The sequence below is a fragment of the Schistocerca gregaria genome, chromosome X (genome assembly GCF_023897955.1).
Source record: "Schistocerca gregaria isolate iqSchGreg1 chromosome X, iqSchGreg1.2, whole genome shotgun sequence".
In the NCBI taxonomy this organism is placed as follows: domain Eukaryota; kingdom Metazoa; phylum Arthropoda; class Insecta; order Orthoptera; family Acrididae; genus Schistocerca; species Schistocerca gregaria.
Window position 1 is genome coordinate 870,728,616 of NC_064931.1, and position 20,585 is coordinate 870,749,200.

Below are 20,585 nucleotides of genomic sequence, written 5' to 3' on the forward strand. Positions count from 1 at the left end.
ATGTTTATGTTTGCTGTGAAGTTCCCTTTGCTTCCGCAGCAGTTTTCTAACTCGGTTGTTGTACTACGGTGGCTCTTTTCCATCTCTTACGATCTTGCTTGGCACATACTCATCTAACGCATATTGTACGATGGTTTTGAACTTTGTCCACTAATCCTCAACACTATCTGCACTTGAGACAAAACTTTGGTGTTGAGCCGTCAGGTACTCTGTAATATGCTTTTTGTCACTTTTGCTAAACAGAAAAATCTTCCTACCTTTTTTTAATATTTCTATTTACAGCTGAAATCATCGATGCAGTAACCGCTTTATGATCGCTGATTCCCTGTTCTGCATTAACTGATTCAAATAGTTCTGGTCTGTTTGTCACCAGAAGGTCTAATATATTATCGCCACGAGTCGGTTTTCTGTTTAACTGCTCAAGTTAGTTTTCAGATAAAGCACTTAAAAATATTTCACTGGATTCTTTGTCCCTGCCACCCGTTATGAACGTTTGAGTCTCCCAGTCTATATCTGGCAAATTAAAATCTCCACCCAGAACTATAGCATGGTGGGGAAATGTACTCGAAATATTTTCCAAATTATTCTTCAGGTGCTGAGCCACAACAGCTGCTGAGCACGGGGGCCTATAGAGACATCCAATTACCATGTCTGAGCCTGCTTTAACCGTGACCTTCACCCAAATCATTTCACAATTCGAATCTCCGTCAATTTCCTTCGATACTATTGCACTTCTTATCGCTATAAACACGCCTCACCCTTCACTGTCCAGCCTGTCTCTGCTCCCTCTCATGTGCTCCCTTTCAGTGTCTCTGCACTCCCTCCTGCCTTGTCTTCCCTCTTCATCTCCTGCCCCGCCTGTTTCCTCCTTCTTGGTGCAACTGCTGACGCCCCTACTCTTTTAATCCCACCCCCTCCCCTGCTGCACCTTGCTCTCCCCTCCTTTTCTGTCCTCTCAGGCCTCTCCCTCGACAGGTCGCACTTGGCAGTTTTATTCTTCATCGTGTGTGCCCCAAGAGGGTTTAAAGTGTGTTGTTCTGAAGTGTTTTTAATACTGTACCCAACTTTTAACCTGCGTGTGTGACTTCAGTGTCTTTTTTGTGTTATACGAATAGCCATCTGTGTTTTTAAATTTTATGTCATGTTTCTTAATTGTCCCCCCATGACCACTTCCATGTCAATGTATTTTTACCTCTGTTATCTCCCTTTACTCTGTTTTATGATCCCCTTTTTTATCGCCTTATATGTAACATTTTCTTCTTGTATTAGCTGTCATGTCATTTGGCTGAACAGCGGCGGATTGTGCCGCTGACAGCCCTCCCATGTCCATATGGAGCAGGGGTATGAAATCACAATAAAGGAAAAAAAAAGAAAGTAGCCACCTACTCCCCAACACCCAATGTGGCTTTTGGCCTTCCTTCTCTGCTGACAAATAACTCCTACACCTCACTCATCTCCTCTCTCCCCAGCTTAACTCCAGTTATTGTGTCATTTTTGTTTCCATAGACCTCGAAAAGGCCTATGACTGCGTACGGCATCCCGGTCTCCTGTTTAAACTCCAGACGTACACCCTTCCTATCAACTATGTCCATCTCATTGCCTCCTTCCTCTCCTGCCGACCCTCCTAAATTACCATCCATAGCTCTGATTCCCACACCTTCTACCCCTCCATGAGTGTGCCCAAGGGCTCTGTCCTCTCCTCTCTCCTCTACATCCTGTAAACAGTAGGTATGCCACAACTCCTCCCTCTAGTCCACATCATGCAGTATGCCGATAACACTGCCTTCCTTGCCCTGCTCCTACCCTTCAATGGTCCCAATGCCTTTTTCTGAATCTCCTTGACATTTTTGCCCAGGCAATCATCTCAGGTCATACTACTTGCTCCTTCTGGCACCTTGATTTTTCCCTTACATCTGCACCCATCCTGTCCCCCCCCTCCCCCACCCTCATCTACCTTGGACTCACCATTGACCGTCACCTCACCTGGATCCCTCATCTCCACTCTATCCAATCCAAAGCCCGCAACTGCCTCTGTCTGCTTAAACTCCTCTCTGGCCAGACATGGGGGTTGAGCCCCTTTACCATCCTCCACACCTACAAATCTTTAATCCATCCCATCCTGTGTTATGCCAGTCCCACCTGGATATCCGACCCCTCCCCCAAATTCTATAAGTCCCTTCAGATCCTCAATTACCATGCAACCACCTCACCTTCCACATACACCACCTATCTCCTACATGGATTCTCTATGACCTGATTCCTTCCCACCTTCTGCTCGTTTTCCTCGAACATACCCATATCATCTACACCTCCCGCCGACTTAATCCCCCTCATCCCCTGGTTGTTCCTCTTCTCTCCAATCCCTGCCCACTGTCACACCTTCACTGTTGTGTTCCCCCTACCCTCCACCTCTACACTCTTCATCTCCTTTCCCAAGGTGGCCTCCATCAAATCCCCCTTTCGGATGATGCCCTCTCTCCTTCGATTTCTCTCACCTATCAACTCTGATCCTCATCTCCCCCTCCCTCTCTCTATCCTTTTTCCAGGCTCCCTCTCTCCCCCCTACTGTCCTGTTTTTCCCCACCTACCCTCTCTTTGACTCCATTCTTTCCCCTGAGTCCTTTCGCTTTCCCCTCAACTGCCTTCTCCACTCCTTCTCGTGTCTGCACTACCCCCCTTTTTCTGTGTCCTCTCCCTCCATTGGCTTCCCCCTTTTTTGCTTTTCGTCTCATCCCCCCTTTTTTTCCCTTCTCTGTCCAGGTTCTCCCCCCTCCATATGCCTTTGTAGTCTACAGTGCAGTGTTTCTGTGAGTGTTCAGTGTTGCGCGTCCCCATTTTAAGTGTTGTGAATAGACACCATTCTGTCGCTACATTTATTTTGACTCTTGTGAAAAGAAACCAGACTGTCTCCATGTTTGCCTGTCTACCTACTACGTGTTGTCATCAGCCTCACTGAGCCTTTGTTTTTATATTTTCTTCGCAACTTTTCGTCATGTTCCAGTTTTAAACAGTCACCGTTTTATCGCCTGTTTTTTTGTTATGATGTCTCCTAATTATGTTTTTTAGCTTTCCTGTACGCTGCAGAGGGGCAAGTTACGCAGATTCCCGCATCTTCTACCCCTCTGGGGGGAGAGGAGGAGGTCGAAATTCTAGAAGGAAAAAAAAAAATATATATATATAGCCACCTTGACCCGCCTACCAAATCTGACCCCACTTTCCTCGACCCTACTCCTTAGGGCTCCCCCTGCCCTCCCCTTCCCTTACCCTGAGTGGTTTTTCTCCTTCCTGCACTCCGTCACCTTCCCATTCCCCGCTTCTGTGTCTCTTTGCTCCCTCTTGCCTTGTGTTCCCTCTTCTTCATCTCCTGCTCCACCCATCTCCTGCCTCTTGGTGCATCCCCTCCCCCCTTTTTCCACTTCCTTCCGCCCCAGCCCCGTCTCCACACCTTCCTCCCATCTTTTTTTTTATTTTCGTCTCTGGCCTCCCACCCCTCGGCAGGTCCCAACCAGTGGTTTTCATTCTTTGTGAGCGCTCCTTCGTTTCCAGTGGTTTTTTAAGTGTCTCACTCTGCGTGTCTTTTTATACTATGGTCGACTTTTAACTTGTGTTTGACTTCAATATATTTTAAGTGCCCCACGAATTGCCAACTGTCCCCATAAAGGGTATATTTTAACTTTCATTATCTCCATTTTCTGTCTTGTTGTATTCCTCTTTTTTTCTTTTTATGTATGAGTTCCTCGTTCCATGTATTTCTGTAAAGCCACTTGACTGTAGAGCAGCAAAATGTGCCGATGTCAGCCCTCCTCTGCCCATATGGGGGAGAGGCATGAAATTACAATAAAGAAAAAAATTAGTTACCCTGAGACAGTGGGACACTGTTCTCCCAGCAGCAATTCACTTGTAGACTGGCAGGATGCTTTTCCACTGTACTTCAGTGATAGCTTGCTGTCCTATTATTAATAGCCATCCTTTCCTTGTAGAGCTATAGACTAGACTGGCTCGAGCAACTCTCTGGTGCTAGACTAATAGTGACAATAACCTCTCCACATCCAGCAGTTACTGATGAAATGGGTGGAGCTACTGTCTAGTGCTCAATCAATGGCAGCTACCCCTATGCAACTCAAATTGTTTAAATAAACATTATTCTACACTACCTCAGCTTTTGAAAATTCTTTAAACAAATAAATAACAGTATCCCAGAAATCGTTTGAAGAATATTCTATACACTGCAATCGACTTTATCAGGTTTTTCCCAACAATTGGCGGAGGGGAGTTAGATTGCACCAGTATTCCGGTGCGGGCATGTTGGATTGTGGTGTCATAATTAGACTGTGTCAGTATTCCAAAGATGATATGCAAATTTAATTTTTGTAAGTAAAGGATACATTGTTATTATGTCCATTGCAATACAATGCAATCAGCATTTGAATTTACCGCTAGGATTCGAATTTACCACAAAATTTTGAACCTCCCACAATTTTTTTTTATTTCCCGCGATTTTTCCGTAGTGAGGGGTGGGGGAGGGACCCACTTTCCGGTAAGGGAATACTCATGACTTAATCAGGTTGTGGGGCATTTAATTGATCAGTTTAATAGATAATCTGATATCTATTGATATCAAAAGTATCTTCTTTCTCACTGTATCCCACTACTAACCTCCTCTTAGTTTTTTTCATAATGCTCTTCAATGACCGTCTAACACGATCACACAACATACACTTTTTTCCATGATGTTTTTCCGTTTGCCTGTTGTTGTTGTTGTTGTTGTTGTTGTTGTCTTCAGTCCTGAAACTGGTTTGATGCAGTTCTCCATGCTACTCTATCCTGTGCAAGCTTCTTCATCTCCCAGTACCTACTGCAACCTACATCCTTCTGAATCTGCTTAGTGTAGTCATCTCTTGGTCTCCCTCTACGATTTTTACCCTCCACACTGCCCTCCAATACTAAATTGGTGATCCCTTGATGCCTCAGAACATGTCCTACCAACCGATCCCTTCTTCTGGTCAAGTTGTGCCACAAACTTCTCTTCTCCCCAATCCGATTCAATACTTCCTCATTAGTTATGTGATCTACCCATCTAATCTTCAGCATTCTTCTGTAGCACCATATTTCGAAAGCTTCTATTCTCTTCTTGTCCAAACTATTTATCGTCCATGATTCACTTCCATACATGGCTACACTCCATACAAATACTTTCAGAAATGACTTCCTGACACTTAAATCTATACTCGATGTTAACATACTTCTCTTCTTCAGAAACGCTTTCCTTGCCATTGCCAGTCTACATTTTATATCCTCTCTACTTCGACCATCATCAGTTATTTTGCTCCCCAAATAGCAAAACTCCTTTACTACTTTAAGTGTCTCATTTCCTAATCTAATTTCCTCAGCATCACCCGACTTAATTCGACTACATTCCATTATCATAAATCTTCGATATGGTGCCTCTTGAAACACCAAACACTTGGGTTATCTCGGTTAAGGAAGCACCCACCATTCGAGCACCAACAATTTGCCTACGTTCCAGCTCACTTAGCTCCCATACTATACATAACAGTGTTGTGACCATAACTGACGCTGGTAACGTACTGAGGACACTGCGTAGGTGCCGTCCGTGCTCAAATACAACAGCGCAATCTGCAGGCTAGGCTAGCATCTGCTTTTCTCGCAGTGTTTCGGTATTTTTGTCCAACCCCTGCATCACCGCCTCTCGCCTATCGTAATTTCAAATGCAGAGGGCGCCCTTGTAGACCTATGAAACTTGTTTTATCCTCTTTTTGAAGAATTAGCAAAAAAGGGATCTTGTAAGAATATGTTAATCCATGAGATGCCGAGGACAGTCCACGTTGAAGCCTTGCTCTTTAACTTCTCTAATGAATTTTATTTTTTTTCTGTTCTGTCTCTAAGTGAGCAAAATACGAGCTTACTAAATATGGGATCAGCACTGTGACCGGATTCAGAACTTCCTAGTAGACAGAACTCAACAAATCATTCTTAACTGGCGAAATCGTCAGAAGCAAACATAACTTCAGCAGTACTACAACGAAGTGCTGTATGGTATTTACTGCTCACGATGTATTCAGATTATGTTGTTGAAAACATCGAAAGCTCGGCGAGGGAGTGCACGGATGTTGCAACAACAGTAGACTATAGCAAGATGCAGAAATACCTACAAGGAATGACGATTGTTGCGGGGACTAGCAGTTAACCATTAACAGGAACAAATGTAACGGATTGTGAATAAATTGACGGATAAATCCATTACTGTTCGAGTACACTACTAGAGGCAAATCACTAGAAACACTCATAGCAGGAACAAATGTAGCACTAAATGTTCAGAGCTACTTTAGGTAGAACGACAACAGAAAAGTAGCTTTAAGAAAAGTAGGAGATTGGGTGCGACTTTTTGTCAGAATCACAAAGAAATTGATTACCAAACAATCGTTCGTTCGATTCTTGAGTACCTACCAATACTCTATGATCCTTTCCAGTTAGGGTTAATGAAGGAAATAGAGGAGATCCAAAGAATAGTAGCACATTTCGTCACGGATTCACTCAACAACAGTATCATGGAGATGCTCATCAAACGCCAGTGGCAGATCCTAAAATTTTGTCGTTCAGTATCAATATTTCTCTAAATATTGTAAAAATTTTGGAAACGTACATTCCAAGAAGTTTCACGCAACATGTTTCTTTCTCCCACATACATTTTGACAACTGACCCTGATGAGAAAATCAGATATTAAAGCTGATACTGAGTCTTATCTGAAGCTGCTCTTCCCTCGCGCATTTAGGGATTGGAAAAGTAAAGAAGGGACATAGTACTGGTACTCAAAGTACCCGCCACCACACACGGTATATGCAGATGTAGCCAAATTAAATGAGACCGTGAAACGGCGACATATCTTAGCGGGAGCAGGAAACGATTAAAGAACCAATGTTGATTGTAAATTGTTTACTTCTACTCACATTCGTTATCCCTTTGGATCAGTCAGTGGCGTATTCTCATTCATCAGTATCAGAAACTGTCTCTTAGTGTCAGGATGCAACTGATGCCTCGCATATTGGCATTATCAGAGCACGGCTGGAACGCTCCCTGTATCACTCCGCTATGAGCGCCTGCGACGTGTTCCCCGTGACGGAGAGATGAGGACGACGCCATATGCCTCTGAGCCATTAGTTACTGCTCGTTCGATGCAGCGACAGGGCGATGCGATAATTGAGCGAGCGGCAGCTGACGCCAGCCGAGACTGGCAGGACAGCGCACCATCGGAATCCTATTCGCTATATTAAACTGACACGCCTGAAGCGAGCTTGCGTTATCGAGCCTTAGAAGGTCTAGTTGTTACGCTCCGAAATTACGACACGTTTATTGAGAGCGTGAGAAAAGTGTCACGTAAACGCGTTCCTAGAGGCTGCATTCACCGTCCAGAATGACAAATTACGCGATCAAGTTATGGAAATATATTGCAAATGCAGGAAAACAATCCTTTTAATGCAGAGACTATCGAATTTGGAGAAGTACCGATACTCTCAGTGATCGAGACATGGCAGAGGAAATGGGTTGAAAAGTAGAAACTGGAAGAAAAAAAGGAAATGAAGGAACAAGACGAATGGCTTCCTACACGGCAATGTGGTATCACCAACACTGTTGTTCTTGTACACATATAATCAGGAATTCTCCAGCATATTAGATATTTTCTTTATTTGTTTATTCTCGGCCTCACCCACTAGACCGAAACTGTAAACAGATTAAATATAAAGTCATAAAGAGCTTAAAAAAAGAAGAATGCACCACGAAGGACAGAAATCTGCAGATATGAATTTCCCTGCACAGACAAACAAATGCCTACGATTTCATAAAAATTGGATGATTTATTCGAGGCAAAGAGCTTCACAAACTGAACAACTAAGTAACGCGTTGGTCCGTCTCTGGCCCTTATGCAAGCAGAAACTCATATTGACTCTGACTGATGGAGTTGTCGGATGTCCTACTGAGGGATATCGTGCCAAATTCCGTACGATTGGAGCATTAGATCGTCAAAATTCCGAGCTGGTTGGAGGGCCCTGCCCATAACGTTCCAGACGTTCTCACATGCAATAAATACTCTTGCCGTCTGAGGAAGGGCATTACCTTGCTGAAATGTAAGCCCAAGATGGTTTTCTATGTAGGGAAACAAAACGGGCGTAGAATATTGTCTACGTACCGCTGTGCTGCAAGATCGCCGCGGATGACTACTAAAGGGGTTCCGCAAGCGACAGTCAGGTTGATATCTCACCACTGTCCCGGACTCGAATTTCACTGACTGGGGCAGCGGTAGGATATCGACCTGACTGTCGCCCTCCATACGACCCGACAACAAAGAGTCAGGGTCTGGGGTGCCATTCCGTTTCATAGCAGGATGCTTTTGTCATCCGCTGCAGTCTTACAGCACAAAGGAACGCCAATGATATTCTACGCCCCGTTTTGTTGGTCTTGATAGAAAGCAGTAACTAATGGCTCAGAGGCATATGGCCCGTCCGCACTGCGAGAGTTCCCACTGCTTGTCCTCGTGGTCAGGGCCTTCCAGATAGCTCGGGGTTTCGAGGATCTAACATGGCAGTTTGACAGAATTTGGCACGATATCGCTCAGGATGACATCCAACAAACCAGTCAACCAATGCCAAGACGAATAACTGCTTGCATAAGGGCCAGCGCTCGATCAGTGTCGCAAATTTTAGTATTAGTGGGTGAGACAGAACACTGAATTCATGTTTTAGCTTAGAGATGTAGGAAACAGGCAGCAGACGCTGTTGTGCAACTATTTGCGGCGCCTGGATGAACAGGACAAGTGACCGTGACGTCTGTCGCTCGCGATCCTTTTCTCATATGGCCATGTCATGCACGTTTACGTCATTTGAAAGCGTCCAGAGTGATGGTAAGCGTTATAAAAAGACAAAACACACACACACACACACACACACACACAGGGGACGCCACCGCTGTGATGGTCGGCGCCGGTTTGCGAGCTTATAATCGTCAGATTAGAGCATCAAGCAGAAAATACACTGGAACTAGCGAGATAGATGTATCTGTGTTGAAGAGCCGCCAAGCTGATGTAGATTAGCGCCAGGCTTGAAGTTAGTTAAACTTCATTCAGTAGTGTCAAGGGAACTATTCGATTTTAAGTCTTGCTAGCGTGAATTTCATTGGATATGAATTTCTTGAGATTTATTTCGAGTTTCGCGTCCGTGCTCGCCCGAATTGGCAAGAAAGGTTTCTTACAGCTGGTGACCTGCAAGCTGCCTACTCGAACAGTCGATTTGCGAGTGCAGGTACGAAGTCCTTGCCATCCTACATCATCCTTCGCACTGCCTTTCGGGATACGATACCAGCACCAGTGCATTACTGCATTTGTGAAGCTCTTTCTCTTGAATAAATCATCCTATTCCTATCGTTCGTTCGTGGTGCGTCGGTATTACAGCGATAATACACTGACATTTCCTTCACATACTGAAGTGTTTGCCTTCTATCGCGCTCAAGATCAGCACAAGAAAAACATACGGCAGTGGATGTTAAGCATCCGTAGCCACTCAGGTATATTGGCGTTATGTTACATACATCTCTCACCAACATGACCCATTGTGTACACACAGCCATCAAAGCTGTAATAAGAAACAGTATCCTAGGGAAATTTGTTCTCTACGTGACAGACAACGGATTGTCTTTCTCTGTAGCTGGATGTTTTCCGAGTCTGGAACATCTCAAACATGTCGTCATTTGACCATCGGACAGACTCCCGTGTGGGTGACATAGAAATAAGCATATCTGGGGTAGAGAAACAACTGACAAATTTGAAAACAAATCACCAGATCCGGATAAATCCCAGTTCGATTTTACAAAGCGTACTCTACGGCACTGGCGCCTTACCTAGCTTGCATTTATCATGAATCTCCAGCCCGGCACCAAGACCAAAGCGACTAGAAAAAATCGCTCCAGTATATAAGAAAGATAAAAAAACGGACCCACAAAATTACAGACCAATATCTCTAACTTATTTTTGCTGCAGAATCCTTGAATATATTCTCAGTTCGCATATAATAAACTTCCTTGAGACTAAGAAGCTTATGACCACGAATCAGCATGGTTTAAGAAAGCAACGATCTTTCGAAACTGAGCTTTCCCTTTCTCATACGATATACTGCGAACTAGAGACGAAGAGCAAGAGGCAGATTCCGTATTTCCAGATTTCCGAGAAGCAGTTGACACGGTGCTCCATTGCAGGCTGTTAATGAAGGTCCAAGCATGTGGAACAAGTTCTCAAATATGTGAGTGGCTCGAAGACTTTTTAAATAACAGAAGCCAGTATGTTGTCCTCGACGGCGAGTGTTCATGAGAGACGTGATCCGGCGGCAAACCCGTGAAGACTGTTTACAAGTCCCACAGTGTCAAGAGTGCGCGGGAATACTAGACTTCAGGCACTGCCTCTCGTCACAGAGGGCGTCTTTAGGACCGCTGCTGTTCTCTATATACATACATGATTTGGTAGATAAGGTGGGCAGCAATCTGATGATGCTGTGGTGTCGACGTTTAGTGACAGTAGGAAGATATAAGACGACTTAAACAAAATTTCCAGTTGGTCTGATGAATGGCAGCTAGCCCTAAATGTGGAAAAATGAAAGTTAATAAGGACGAGTAAGAAGACCAAACCTGTAGTTTTCGGATACAGTACTACCAGTGACCTGCTTGACACAGTCAAGGCGTTTCAATACCTGTGCGTAACGTTGCAAAGAGCAATGAGGTGGAACGAGCATTTGAAAACTGTGCTAGGGAAAGCAAATGGTCAACTTCGGTTTTTTGGGGGAATTTTAGGAAAGAATGGTTCACCTGTAAAGGAGATCGCATATAGGACGTTGGTGCGACCTATTCTTGAGTACTGCTGGAGTGTTTGGAATCCGTACCAGTTCGGATTGAAGGAAGACATCGAAGCAATTCAGAGCCGGGCTGCTAGATTTGTTACCGATAGTTTCGAACAACACGTAAGTGTTACGGAGATGCTTCAAGATCTCAAATGGCAATATGAGTAGAGAAGGCGACGTTCTTTTCGAGAAACACTATTGAGAAAATTTAGGAAACCGGCATTTGAAGCTGACTGTCTAACGATTCCACTGCCGCCAACGTATATCGCACGTAAGGATCACGAAGATAAGGTACTAGAGATTTGGGCTCATACGGAGGTGTTCAGACAGTCGTTTCTCCCTCGCTCTATTTGCAAGTGGAGCAGTAGTGGAAATGATAAGCAGTGATACAGGGTAACCTCCGCCACTCACCATATCGTAGCTTGCGGAGTATCTATGTACATGTAGATGTAGATACGCACACGAAGAAAGTAAGTGCCATCCTTAACGCAAACATGTCATAATATCTGGTTGCACGAAAGCCACACCCATGGGCAAGCCGTACAAAGGAGCTGGGCACTTCTGATGCACCAATTCAACGAGAAGCTCACGAATACAGCGAGAACCTGGATCAGACGTTTGACAAAAGACATGTCATGTATGCCACAGACTACACATTCGATGTAACTCAACAACTAAACTCAGGGCTGACTCCCATGTTACAGCTCCTAGCAGGTATCTGCTACAAGAGGATGAGCCTACTAGCATTAACATCAATGAAAGACTTGCTTATGTCCTTTCGGTTTTTTGAAGCGTCCTCCTTTTCCATTCCAGTATACCCTTGATAAATGTATAAGGAGTAAATAAACGTGCTAGTGACGTAGCCCAGTTTTGCATTGAAAAGCCGTAAACTGCTGACAATTTCCTGATAAAGTATAGATCAGAAAAGATCTCGCCGTCTTGAGGAAGAAATCCAAAAAGGCGAAGACGAATAATCTGACTAACAGGAACAAGTTCTCCAACAATTGATAGTTCTTTTTCCGTAATTTAATATCCCATCAAGAACAAGGAAGTTTCGAAAGGAGTCAGAAATCAGATCAACCACATTTGATCCGATGAGTTCAAAAAACCGTTTTGTCTGTTTATGCGAACCAAGACTGGCTATTAAAATGCTGTAAAATCGTGGCGATGCACAGAAATTGCCTACTAGTTCTTGTAACAAGTTGAAAGCAAAAAAAGAGATTTGGTTCCGTGCAGCCTCAATATCATCGTATCCGATACTACATACGGGATTGAATCGAGCAGTCAGTTGTACATGGATAATCTTGATTATCCGTGTAATGGCGATGTAAGTCAATGAACAGCGCTATATCACAGTCAAATGTCGGATACCTCATCATTAGACCTGAAAGGAAGGACGCTTTTTTTTTTTTTACCAGATGTTCAGGTGCAGATTCAGCCTGTTTGGGGTACTCAGGTCTGGGCGTCTTTAGAAGACGTTAAAACACTTGATGTACTTTTTCATGGACCAAAAGGAAGTTAATTTCTTACACTTGATACAGTTCGGCGAGCCAAAGTTGGCTTGAAAGTCCGCCAGTCAATTTTAGCGGGACTCAGAGATGTTCACGTTATAAATGGGACTTGATCATTTAGGACTAAAGTCCGTGAAGGAGTTAGGAACAAAATACGTCATAAGTAAAGTGGTGTTACAGAGTTTTGACCAGTTCTAAACACAGAACGTTCCGTAATAACCGTTCACAGCGAGTACATAAGAGCATTTTAACCGTCAGCAGTTCAGGGAAACAAGCAACTTTTTGTGGGGGGACAATCTTACTTGGCACGTAGGCCACATTGAAATGTATTTGAATAATACAAGAAAATAATATACGGAAAAGTTCAAGGTATTAATTAGACTATCTGTACGAGGTGTACAAATGCGAGCAACGAGAACCGACAGTGAAAGATGACAACGTGGTACCTATCCTGGAGGCGGTAGCATCTCCTGATGTAGCTGCATACTGCACATCAACAGGAAGGTTCGCTAACGGTAAACCTCTCGATTTATGTTAGTGTCTCTTATAGCTCCCCTGAGCGTGTGGCCTCTCAGTAGTAGATTCTCACCAAAGTGGTGCCTAGCACGAGGTCCATTCATTGTGATGGACACTCACTACAACTCCCCAAAACGGACAAACGGGGTAGTGAGTAATCCTGACTGACCATATTTAAAGATTTTATCCCAGCAAGATAACGGCGCAGTGTTCCTACAAAAACCAGGACACTTTTACAAGCGAATTCTGAGGAACCTCTGCAATATATGTTACCTACACACACTCTCTCTCCACACACACACACACACACACACAAATCATTAGGCAAATTTAGCACTTACTAATTAACATAGTTTTCACTGAACAAAATACCGCATTTCCATCGAATTAAGCGTCCTCGAATTTTGGTCACATGATGGAATTAAAATCTCTACCCCCATGAGCTCCACAGTAATACGATTATGCGGTGAGTAACAAAGTAGAACAAGAGCGTATGACAGATGCACCAGCCTAACACACAAACTGAAGCACTAAGTGATCTGTGGGACTCCTTCCTCAAAATTCATGTGATGGAACATGTCTAGAAGAGCTCTGTTTCCCATTGGAAAGATCTTACTGTGAAAGACTTGTGGCTGACAGAGGCGATTCGTCGCCATCCGGCTGTCTGCGCTAGGAAAACAAATTCTTTCGCTAAACCTGCGCCTCCGTGGGAAACAAAGCAAAGAAGCTAACCATTGTATTGATGTGCGACCACCCTGAAGCCACCTGAAGACTCCTCGAGGGGATAAGATTGTTTGAGACTCTCGGTGAGGCGTCAGGGGATAACCGTCGGAATGCTTGCTGGACGAGTTATGTGAAAGTCTGGCCCGTTTCCAGCGAAAAAAAGGCACTCCGGAACGAGGAATCAAAAGGAAGAGAACTGCCCAGAAGGAATCGTCTATTCTCTGGTACTGACATATAGTCACCCAACGATAAAATGTCACGACAAAATGTCAGCGGTCTGGAAGCACAAGAAGGGTAGTGGCTGAATCAGTAACTGAAGTGATAGTGGAGGGACCTTTGCGGTAGAGTGATGAGATTTGATGGTATTCGGTGGACTTCTTCGGAGAAGACAGTGGTGAATGAGACTTCGTAACGATTCTTTTTAATGACTTTGTTTGGGGTCTTCACCTCAGCACTCGGTCTGCACCTGCGCTTGGTGCTGATCCAATACCGTGACGACTTCGGTCTACTCCATGTTGTTCTGATTCCTATTTTAGTCTTAGCTCAATTTCATTCGAGTCTAGTTCTTACTCTTACGAGCATTCTTTTCTGGAGCTTTATTTCCTGAAGCCAGTGTTTGTCTCTCACCTAATGGTGCTTTTTCAATCTTATTCTAATTCTGCATCGGTTGGTTAGGTTAGTGTTGTTTAACGTCCCGTTGACAAGGAGGCCATTAGAGACGGAGCGCAAGCTCGGGTTAGGGAAGGATGGGGAAGGAAATCGGCCGTGCCCTTTCAAAGGAACCATCCCGGCATTTGCCTGAAACGATTTAGGGAAATCACGGAAAACCTAAATCAGGATGGCTGGAGACGGGATTGAACCGTCGTCCTCCCGAATGCGAGTCCAGTGTGCTAACTACTGCGCCACCTCGCTCGGTTTCTGCACCGAGCTCTAACTCAGTTGTCAACGAGTCATTTTCATGACCATCGTTATATGATTCAAATCTGATTCCTTGGGTGCCGCCTTTGGAATCAGGCCGCATGCAGAACTTCCCTCTGATCGGAAAGTAGGCGCCTCGTAACTCTACTACCTAATCGTAAAACGTGACTGCACCAACATTGTGGGCGTAAGACCCACACCTTGTACCATCAGAAAAATAGGCCCACCCCCTGTTCCCTGGACCCCTACGTGTACGCCTGTAGTGCAGGACACACACCTCCCACGGTCAACCTAGTGCTCCCGTTCACAGCAGTTAGCAACTTCTAGTCACAGCTGTACAACACTTTTCGCTTCTGCCGTAATTAACAAGGAAAAACAGCTCTGATTATCCTTCCTGCCGAGATCAAATAACAATAAACATCTCATGCTTTTGTACCAGTTTGGCGTTACCCAGGAAGGGAGCGACCTGATACACGCCTCAAAAGCATAAATTTACATTTCAATGTAATTACAAATTTACAATCGTACTAGCTTGCTATGTACGCCCATGTTTATAACTCACAACATTTCTCGTTTTAGTTAATACTTCCAGGTTTTACTTTGTAGGAAACTAATTACATGCAGTGCATTCTTGTAATATTTCCAGGTTTTAAATTCGTCACTTGCTCGACCATGAAGGAATTTTAAAGTCAAGTAAGAACTTTCCTTTCTCTTGGTTTCTGAGGAATGCATTGCAATTTTGGTTTCGAGTAATTTGTTTCTGTACCTCAATAAATCTAAGTATATCTTCGCTGCGTGAGTAGAACTGACTATGGTTTTGCTGTAGAAATTGCCCACATCGATGATATCTGCGCTGCGTGAGTAGAACTGACTATGGTTTTGCTGTAGAAATTCCCCACATCGATGGTGGAATGAGTGCGTTTTCATCTACACTCCTGGAAATTGAAATAAGAACACCGTGAATTTCTTTGTCCCAGGAAGGGGAAACTTTATTGACACATTCCTGGGGTCAGATACATCACATGATAACACTGACAGAACCACAGGCACATTGACACACGCAACACAGCATGTACAATGTCGCCACTAGTACAGTGTATATCCACCTTTCGCAGCAATGCAGGCTGCTATTCTCCCATGGAGACGATCGTAGAGATGCTGGATGTAGTCCTGTGGAACGGCTTGCCATGCCATTTCCACCTGGCGCCTCAGTTGGACCAGCGTTCGCGCTGAACGTGCAGACCAAGTGAGACGACGCTTCATCCAGTCCCAAACATGCTCAATGGGGGACAGATCCGGAGATCTTGCTGGCCAGGGTAGTTGACTTACACCTTCTAGAGCACGTTGGGTGGCACGGGATACATGCGGACGTGCATTGTCCTGTTGGAACAGCAAGTTCCCTTGCCGGTCTAGGAATGGTAGAACGATGGGTTCGATGACGGTTTGGATGTACCGTGCACTATTCAGTGTCCACTCGACGATCATCAGAGGTGTACGGCCAGTGTAGGAGATCGCTCCCCACACCATGGTGCCGGGTGTTGGCCCTGTGTGCCTCGGTCGTATGCAGTCCTGATTGTGGCGCTCACCTGCACGGCGCCAAACACGCATACGACCATCATTGGCACCAAGGCAGAAGCGACTCTCATCGCTGAAGACGACACGTCTCCATTCGTCCCTCCATTCACGCCTGTCGCGACACCACTGGAGGCGGACTGCACGATGTTGGGGCGTGAGCGGAAGACGACCTAACGGTGTGCGGGACCGTAGCCCAGCTTCATGGAGACGGTTGCGAATGGTCCTCGCCGATACCCCAGGAGCAACAGTGTCCCTAATTTGCTGGGAAGTGGCGGTGCGGTCCCCTACGGCACTGCGTAGGATCCTACGGTCTTAGCGTGCATCCGTTCGTCGCTGCGGTCCGGTCCCAGGTCGACGGGCACGTGCACCTTCCGCCGACCACTGGCGACAACGTCGATGTACTGTGGAGACCTCACGCCCCACGTGTTGAGCAATTCGGCGGTACGTCCACCCGGCCTCCCGCATGCCCACTATACGCCCTCGCTCAAAATCCGTCAACTGCACATACGGTTCACGTCCACGCTGTCGCGGCATGCTACCAGTGTTAAAGACTGCGATGGTGCTCCGTATGCCACGGCAAACTGGCTGACACTGACGGCGGCGGTGCACAAATGCTGCGCAGCTAGCGCCATTCGACGGCCAACACCGCGGTTCCTGGTGTGTCCGCTGTGCCGTGCGTGTGATCATTGCTTGTACAGCCCTCTCGCAGTGTCCGGAGCAAGTATGGTGAGTCTGACACACCGGTGTCAATGTGTTCTTTTTTCCATTTCCAGGAGTGTATATAAGTATCCATTCAGTAGTCACAAAACTTTTTAGTTTCACAAAGATAGGCATTTCTGACATTAAGTCCTCAAAACAAAAGTTACGAACCATATCAAGTCCTAACATTGGCAAACCATATATATATATATATATATATATATATATATATATATATATATATATATATATATAAGCCTGGAACTTTCCGATTTAATTTCTGGAATAGCAGTCATGTACAAGTCCTAATGTTTATATCATTCTCCACCAGCTCCGTGTTAAACGAAATTTACAACCTTGCATACTAACATTAGTCCACAATTTACAGTTCCAGCTTTCATAATACTTTTCTCAAAGTCTGAAAACATTGTTGATAGAGATAATTCGAGTCACAGATTACCATATTTATCAACGACTGCTGAATAGCCTTTCTGATAAGATGAAGTTTTCTTATCGTTCAACAAAGAAAGAACCATTGGAATGTGATGTATATAATCAAGTTCTCGATTCGTAATGGTTATTTCGTGCATGTATTCTCCTTCCAGTGGATTATATATTAGTGTTAACGGTATCTCACATACATCTTTTGCAGCTATCCTCTTCAGATCATAAACTTTTTTCTGTGTCTAAATTATGTCATCAGATATTTCTGCATGACTGGGATCGTCTTGACTTTCGAGCACATCTATATCTTCAGTGGAGGCAATTTAAAGCATTCACGTACAATGACACGTACAGCCTTCACAGCAGCTCCGTTTGATGCGGTACAATGACGCCCGTACCCGTCACAGCAATGTAGACGCAACCTTCGACTCTTCTATAGCTCGCTTCTTTCTGTAATAGTTTTGCAGCCATACCGTTAGTTGTACGTTTATAATACTGAAGCATTAATTCAAGCTCGCATCCGTGTAATCTCTGTTTCTTGTGCTCGGTGAGTGACAACAAGGCTCATTCCTACGGGGCAGAAGCCATCGGAATTCAGCGTTTTTTCGGAGAAAGTGAGTTTTGTAATTCGAACAATAGTGTAGCCTATGACACTGTAAGGGATACATCACCAAATGACGAAGACAGCATCTTTTCGACGACACGGAAACTTGGAGTACGTAACAATAGCGTCATGGTGCCAGAAATGTGTGCAGATGCGAAAGCTAAGTGTGCTGCGAAATTATAATAAGATATGTCAAGGGGCATAAGAAGATATACTTCTATCTCCTGGACACGGAAATGCTAAATGCAACATAATATACCACACACTGAACACAGCACCCAAGTGGGTGATGTCAACAATGTTCTGGCTCACTGTCGGAGAGCAGGTCTCGAAGAATGTAACTTTCCCTATCTACGCTCGTAAGGGACAAACGAGAAATCAGAAAATCCACTAAGGCTTCGAGACAGAAGCTAGCGAAAATAACACGGACTCTGAAGAAAACTGCTCCCCCCATAACGTGTAAAGTCTGTTGAGATCGATGGCATCGTGGGGAAACCTGTTTTGAGTGTAACACACGTGAAGTTGGCCTTCATGTGGACATATGTTTCACAGTATGCCATACACAATTAAACTATTTTTGCTTATAAAATAATAGTTTACCTTAAACAATGAAACTATGTCTGAATCATTACGGTGTTATACGTCCTTCACGCTCATCAGTCGCCTTCCCAGACGTGACGCCTGCAGTTCGCCGCACACGGACGTGTATTACCACTGTGAATAGCACACCTCCACATGCCACGGTTATCGGAGGTGAACATCGATTACAGCGGTGTGTCGAGGCTAAATGATGCGCAAAAACGCAACAGCTCGTCGTCCAAATAAACCACGTTCCTGAAATAATCCTTCACATTGCAGCCGAGTGAAGCTATTCTGAAACTTCCTAGCAGATTAAAACTGTGGGACTCGAACCATCCTGAGCAATGTTCGTACCTACTGAGAAATGACACCCGACCCACTCTCATTGTTTTACTTTCGTCAATACCTCTGTCCCACTTCGCAAACTGCATAGATGCTCTCGTGTATACTTTGAAGTATTGCAAGCCGTCACACGCTTTAATCGTACATATATGTCTGACTCGTGCTAACCGTCATTATCTTTCACCATCATCATTTAAGACTGATTATGCCTTTCAGCGTTCAGTCTGGAGCATAGCCCCTTTATCAAATTCCTCCATGATCCCCTATTCAGTGCTAACATTGGTGCCTCTTCTGATGTTTAACCTATCACTTCAAAATCATTCTTAACCGAATCCAGGTACCTCCTCCTTGGTGTGCCCCGACTCCTCCTACCCTCTACTGTTGAACCCACGAGTCTCTTGGGTAACCTTGCTTCTCCCATGCGTGTAACATGACCCCATCATCTAAGCCTGTTCGCCCTGACTGCTACATCTATAGAGTTCATTCCCAGTTTTTCTTTGATTTCCTCATTTCCTGCCATTGTTCTCATCTACTAGTACCTGCAATCATCCTAGCTACTTTCATATCCGTAACCTCAACCTTGTTGATAAGGTAACCTGAATCCACCCAGCTTTCGCTCCCATACAATAAAGTTGGTCGAAAGATTGAGCGGTGTAAAGATAACTTAGTCTTGGTACTGACTTCCTTCTTGCAGAAGAGAGTGGATCGTAGCTGAGCGCTCACTGCATTAGCTTTGCTACACCTCGCTTCCAGTTCGTTCATTATGTTGCCATCCTGTGAGAATATGCATCATAAGTACTTGAAACCGTCCACATGTTCTAACTTTGTTCCTCCTATTTGGCACCCAATCCGTTTATTTTTCTTTCCCACTGACATTACTTTCGTTTTGGAGATGCTAATCTTCATACCATAGTCCTTACATTTCTGATCTAGCTCTGAAATATTACTTTGAAAACTCTCAACCGAATCTGCCACCACAACCAAGTCATCCGCATATGCAAGACTGCTTATTTTGTGTTCACATATCTTGATCTCACCCAGCCAGTCTATTGTTTTCAACATATGATCCATAAATAATATAAACAACAGTGGAGACAGGTTGCAGCCTTGTCTTACCCCTGAAACTACTCTGAACCATGAACTCAATTTACCGTCAACTCTAACTGCTGCCTGACTATCCATGTAAAGACCTCTAATTTCTTGCAAAAGTTTGCCTCCTATTCCATAATCTCGTAGAACAGACAATAACTTCCTCCTAGGAACACGGTCATATGCGTTTTCTAGATCTATAAAGCATAGATATAATTCCCTGTTCCACTCATAACACTTCTCCATTATTTGCCGTAAGCTAAAGATCTGGTCCTGACAACCTCTAAGAGGCATAAACCCACACTGATTTTCATCCAACTGGTCCTCAACTAATACTCGCACTTTCCTTTCAATAATACATGAGAAGATTTTACCCACAACGCTGATTAAAGAGATACCTCTGTAGTTGTTACAATCTTTTCTGTTTCCATGTTTAAAGATTGGTGTGATTACTGCTTTTGTCCAGTCTGATGGAACCTGTCCCGACTCCCAGGCCATTTCAATTATCCTGTGTAGCCATTTAAGACCTGACATTCCACTGTATTTGTAGACTTCCGACTTAATTTCATCCACCCCAGCTGCTTTATTGCCCTGCAATCGACTGACCATTTTCTCCACTTCCTCAAATGTGATCCTATTTCCATCATCATTCCTATCCCATTCTACCTCGAAATCTCAAACATTGC